The sequence below is a fragment of the Ammospiza nelsoni genome, chromosome 22 (genome assembly GCF_027579445.1).
Source record: "Ammospiza nelsoni isolate bAmmNel1 chromosome 22, bAmmNel1.pri, whole genome shotgun sequence".
NCBI classification, from domain to species: Eukaryota; Metazoa; Chordata; class Aves; order Passeriformes; family Passerellidae; genus Ammospiza; species Ammospiza nelsoni.
In genome coordinates, this window is record NC_080654.1 from 855,391 (window position 1) to 861,604 (window position 6,214).

A 6,214-nucleotide genomic window follows, 5' to 3' on the forward strand; every position below is an offset into this window, starting at 1 on the left:
CTCATCCCTGCTTGGAGAAATCACAATTTACCTCTGAAATATGTGTACAGCTGTGGGACAGGCTGAGGTGGGCAAGCTGAGTGTGTGCAGCCCCTCAGAGATGGAGCTGGGTGTGACCTGGCATGGGACGGCCCTGGGTTCTGGTTTGCAGCTGGATTTGCAGCTGGATTTGCACTGCTTGCTGCTGCTGTGCCTTCTCCAGCCTTGCAGGGCAGGGAGGTTCAGCCCCTCCAGCTGTGGTGATGCTTTGTCCACGGTGATGAAGGCTCCAGGTCCTCCTCCTGCCCCCACAATCCTCTGTCCCCCTGCAGCCACCAAGTCGTGTGAGGAAGCCAAATCTTGTAATGAGTCCACACACACAGCCTGAACTAATGCCTAATTAATCAGCTGCCTAACGGGGTGCTGGGGAGGGAGGGCCCAAAAAAAGGCGAGTGCTTTCTTGTCTTGTCTCCAGTCAGGACAAGATTCATTTTTTTAAATTTTGGGTGTCTCTTGCATGTGGAAAAGCACATGATTAAGAGGGTTTGTAGCTCCTGAGCTCCAGCATGCAGCAGATTCAGGGATCAGAGCTGGGGAAGCTCTGTCCCTGAGCCTGGTTCTGCTTTTGTGCCTGGTTCTGCCCAGCACTCCAGGCTGGGAGTGGCTGAGGGTGCACAGATCTGAGGAATTAGTTCATGCTCAGCTCCAGACACCCAAACAGGCTCGTGTTCCAGCTGCATGGAATATTTGAAGCAAATGACCTGCCCGGGGCTGGGAGCCTGCCCTGTTTATGTACAGTGCCGTGGCAACGGGGGAGGAAGTCGTGGCTTGGGGCTTGGCCCTGATGGGATCAACAAATGATATCACAGAGCAGCAGCTCCCAATAAATCGGCGGAGCTCTGCTGTTCTTGCCTCCGTCCCAGCCCTGGCAGCGTGCGAGGGGCAGGAAAAGCTGCAGGTTCTGCTCGTGTGCCCTGAGAGCCACCCCTGCCAGCATCCTCCTCCTCCTCCTCCTCGTGTCTGACTCACCAGGGTCAGCCCTGGGAGCTGCTCCTGGCCCTGGCAGCTGCTTGCCTGTGCTGGAGCCTCTCTCAGAGAGCTTTGGCATCCTGGTGCTCTGCAGGAGCACTGCAGGAGCTTTTGACTCCTCCTGGGAGTTGTGGAAGCGATTTGTGTGCAGAAAAGCCTCAAGGGGAGAAGTGCTCAGTGGAGGAGTGGTGAGGGAATATGGTAAGGAAATGTGGTGAGGAAATGTGTCATCCCTGTTTGGCAGCCTTGTCCCCTTGCTGTGAGCAGGTCCCTGTCCTGGGGCAGGTCCCTGTCCTGGTCCCACTCCTGCCCAAAGGTGAGGAACTGTGTCATCCCTGTTTGGCAGCCTTGTCCCCTGTCCTGGTCCCACCCCTGCCCAAAGCTGAGCATCCTCCCAGCTCTGACAATGCCAGGACAGGAGCCTGGAGGGAGAGGCAGCTGCCAATTCTCTGCTTTGTCTGCAGGCTGGGTTTGTTTCTGAGCACAAACACCTCCCCTGCTGGAGCCCAGGAGCTGCCAAGCCTCTGCCAGCACCAAGGCAGTTTTCCCTTTCCCCTGGGATGTGGGAGCTCAAAGAACGTGCGTCACGCTTTTGGGAACTCGTTTTGGCAGCCACACCTTCTCTCCTGCAGAAGGTAAGACAATTATGGAAAGCAGCTCCCAGCACACTGCCCTCCTCTCCCACACGCTTCCTAGTGCTGTTCATCTTATGCCAAAGTTGCGTTTGACTGGAGAAGGAAATACAGTGATTTATTTACTAGAGTTTATTAAAATTAAGAACCTAACCCAAAGCACAGCCTTTCTTGGCTTACAAAGCAGCGCTGAAAGCAACAAACCCATTCAGTGCTTGCACAGAACGCACAGGAGCACCATCCTGCCTTTGCACATGTTCTCATTCCGAGCTCCTGCAGGCCTGTCTGCCCTTCACAGACACAGAACTATTTGAGGCAGCTGCCAGAAGTTTTGTCTGCCTCGTGTTTTACAGCTTGCTCTTCCCACAGGGGCTGCCCTGTGCACTCTGTTCCCTGCTGCTGCCCCACCCTGGCACGGGCAGGGACAAACGTGGGCACTTTGCTCAGGTGAGTTACACAGCTCAGGTGAGTTGCACAGCTCAGTGAGTTACTCAGCTCAGGTGAGTTACACAGCTCAGGTGAGTTACACAGCTCCGGTGAGTTACACAGCTCAGGTGAGTTACACAGCTCCGGTGAGTTACCCAGCACAGGTGAGTTGCACAGCTCAGTGAGTTACACAGCTCAGTGAGTTACTCAGCTCAGGTGAGTTACAGCTCAGGTGAGTTACACAGCTCAGGTGAGTTACCCAGTTCAGGTGAGTTGCACAGCTCAGTCATTTGCACAGCTCAGGTGAGTTACCCAGCTCAGGTGAGTTACACAGCTCAGGTGAGTTGCACAGCTCAGTGAGTTACTCAGCTCAGTGAGTTACAGCACAGGTGAGTTACACAGCTCAGTCATTTGCACAGCTCAGGTGAGTTACACAGCTCAGTCATTTACACAGCTCAGTGAGTTACTCAGCTCAGTGAGTTACAGCTCAGGTGAGTTACACAGCTCAGGTGATTTAAAGCTCAGGTGAGTTACACAGCTCAGGTGAGTTACAGCTCAGGTGAGTTACACAGCTCAGTGAGTTACCCAGTTCAGGTGAGTTACCCAGCTCAGTGAGTTACACAGCTCAGTCATTTGCACAGCTCAGTGAGTTACACAGCTCAGGTGAGTTACACAGCTCAGTGATTTACAGCTCAGTGAGTTACACAGCTCAGGTGATTTAAAGCTCAGGTGAGTTGCAGCCTCCTGCAGTAAAAGCCCTCAGAGCCAGAGCTGGGCCCTTGGTGAGCAGCCCCATTCCAGGGCAGCCTCCTGGGCAGGAACTCAGCTGGGTTATAAATCTCATTCCTCCCCATCAAAGGGATGATAAATTATTAAACACAATAAATCTCATTCCTCCCCATCAGTGGAGGATTCTCAAACACAATGAAATGGGGCAAAGAGCTTTGTGTTTTTCCTGAGCTGTGACAAGTTTCACTCCCGCAGAAGAGGGATACCTGCTGAGCAGGGAATGCCTTGGGAATCCCTCGGTGTTTTCCTGGCCCTGGGACATTTTTGTGTGAAATTGGTTAACTGGGGGCTGTCCCATTTGCCATCCTGTTAGAGGCACCTCCCTGGCTCTCTGTGCCCCTGCCCCACTCACTCTCCTGGAGATCCCCATCCTGTGCCTGTGGGGCATCCCAGAGCCCTCATTCAATGGCTTAACCTGCAATTTTCACTGTGCTCCCACTCACTTTTGTTTTCCTTTTATGAAGAAATATTGGGTTTCCCTGTAGGTTTCCCACAATGGAAACGTGTCTGAACATTTTGTCCTCTCGCTTTTCTCAAAGCAGGACCTTTGAGAGCACAGAACTGTCTGGCAGCTACAGGTAGAGTGCCATCCACCAGAGCAGTAACTCGATTTCCTGCCCCAGGCTGGGTGTTTTCCTTGGGACAGACCCACCTGATCTTGATAAGATCTGTCTCTACTGAATTTGAGGTCCAGCAGAGAGACTTGAGGAGCACCAGCTGTTCCTCCTACACATGATCTGCATTTTTCAAGCTGTCTAGACACCTGGGTGGGTTGCACACATTACCAGCACAGGTATTAATCATGTCAAATGTTCTCTTTCTCTCCAGGTTTGTTTTGTTTCATGAGCTTTGTGGAACCCAGGGGAACACAGAGATTCAACAGAAAAGTGAGGAAATCTGATCACTGAGGCTGACATTGGCGATTTTTCATCCTGACCTGGTGCAGGGATTTCAGGATTTCAGGCATTATTGGCTGTGGTTTTTGGCGACACCATGGCTCCAAACCACGTGTCCCACTGTGCTCTTGGTGAGATGCTGCTGAATGAAAACTGACTGAAACTGCTGCACAATGGGAAGTTACAGCAGTGGCAGATTTACAGAAAGGAAATTTACCACTGATTGTACAGGGAAACCCAGAAGGATGGGCACTCAAGGTCCTTATGTGCATCCTGCTTGGGTAAATACGAATGTTTTCACTGAATGCTGTCACAGATGCCAGCTGCCTATTCCAAAGTGCAGTGCTGTGTGATAAATCCTTTTCATTTATTAATTAGTGCTGTGTGATAAATCCTTTTTGTTAGAAAGAAGGGGATTCTCCATATTCAATCTGACTGGTTTATTTACATTAAAATCCAGGGAAATGCAGATGAAAAGGGTGAGGGAAGGACAGGAGCCCCTGAGAAGCTGCTCCCACATCTCAGACCCAGATCCTGGCAGATCCCAGACCTGGGATGGGGATTTGGGGATCCCTGACATTCTCAGCAGGCCCTTGGGCACACAGGGCTGTCCTTCCTTGTGTTTGCCCACTGTGCTCTGAACCTGAGCATGGCCCTTTATCCCTTCCCTGGGATAAACTTGTTTTCCTCCCAGGTTGCCTGGCACTGGCGCTGATCACAAGAACTTTTGGTGAGCACAAGGGGTGTATCTTTCTCTACAAACAGCAAAGGCAAATAAAACAATATTGTGGTCAAATGGGCAGGGTGTTTGCAACCTGGACAGGCATGAGAATCCCAGGACAAGCTGTGATTCATTTCCCAGCAGGTTTACCTTGCAGTTCAGGGGAACTGAGCAGCAGCATCAAGCACCATCTTTGCAGGAGGGGATGGGCACTGGCAGAGCAGGTCCAACCCTGGATGCAGAAGGATTGTTGGTCACGAGAAGCCTCTGACACGTGAGCCCTTTAGCAGGTTTGGCAAAGGTTCAGAATCACAGCTGGCAAGCGGAGGGTTGGCCCTGGGGCTGGTAGGGGTCACAGGCTGGCAGCACCCAGGGCATCCCTGTGGGTGCGGAATGGGCACAGGCAGCACCCAGGGCATCCCTGTGGGTGCAAACAGCACCCAGGGCATCCTCTGTGGGTGCATTCTGGGCACAGGCAGCACCCAGGGCATCCCTGTGGGTGCAGAATGGGCACAGGCAGGGCTGGCAGCACCCAGGGCATTCCTGTGGGTGCAAACAGCACTCAGGGCATCCCTGTGGGTGCAGAATGGGCACAGGCAGCAACCAGGGCATTCCTATGGGTGCATTCTGGGCACAGGCAGCACCCAGGGCATCCCTGTGGGTGCAGAATGGGCACAGGCAGGGCTGGCAGCACCCAGGGCATTCCTGTGGGTGCAAACAGCACCCAGGGCATCCTCTGTGGGTGCAGAATGGGCACAGGCAGGGCTGGCAGCACCCAGGGCATTCCTGTGGGTGCAAACAGCACCCAGAGCATCCTCTGTGGGTGCATTCTGGGCACAGACAGCACCCAGGGCATCCCTGTGGGTGCATTCTGGGCACAGGCAGCACCCAGGGCATCCCTGTGAGCGCTTTCCCAGTGTCTCCAAAGGCTCTGGAGCTGTGTGAGGGGAGCAGCACGCTGCAGGCCGTTCCTGAATTCCCTCAGATATCCCTCCTGCCAAATCCCCTTGGCCAGGGCTGGGGCAGTGCAGGCAGGCTGCATGTACAAACTCTCTTGCGTACGTCCCGGCGTGCAGGGCGTGCCAAAGCGGACAGCCTGTCCTGCCGGGGCTGCCAGAGACCTGTGTTGTGTCCAGCGGAAAGGAAAACATCCTTTTCTCCGTGCTCTATGGAATTTGAATCTGGGAGGCCTCAGGAACAAAATGCAAACAAGGGTTATCTGCTGCCGTGGGATGCAACAGGTGCGTCTGTGATTAGCCCACGTTAGGTGTTGGTAATTAATGGTCAATCACAGCCCAGCTGGCTCAAATGTGCCCAGGAGTGAAACTGCCAGCAAAGCCCCTGTGTGGAAACCCTGCCTGGAAAAGAGTCACAAAGGTACTGTTCAACTTTCATGGTGACTAAAATCACAGAAAGGAGGCAAGGAAAGGAAAGGGGCCGTTCGTGTTTTTTTCTGCTTTGCTATTTTCGATGATTTTAAAACTTGGTTCTAATTAGGTGATGCGAATTCTTCAGATGAACTCTGGGTCTGAGGGGGAATATAAGGTTTTATAGAGCCTGGTGTGAGCTGTGTGTTTGTGCCTTGTCTCCTAGCAGCACAAACCACATGGATGTGAGAGGCTGTTTTATGATCCGCCAGGGCTGTTGCTGGACAGGCTGCAGTGAGCTGAGTTATTCCAACCACGCTGGGTTGCTGCTCCCTCCCTCTTTCTCTCTTTTTTTCCTTTCTTTCCCTTTTTTTT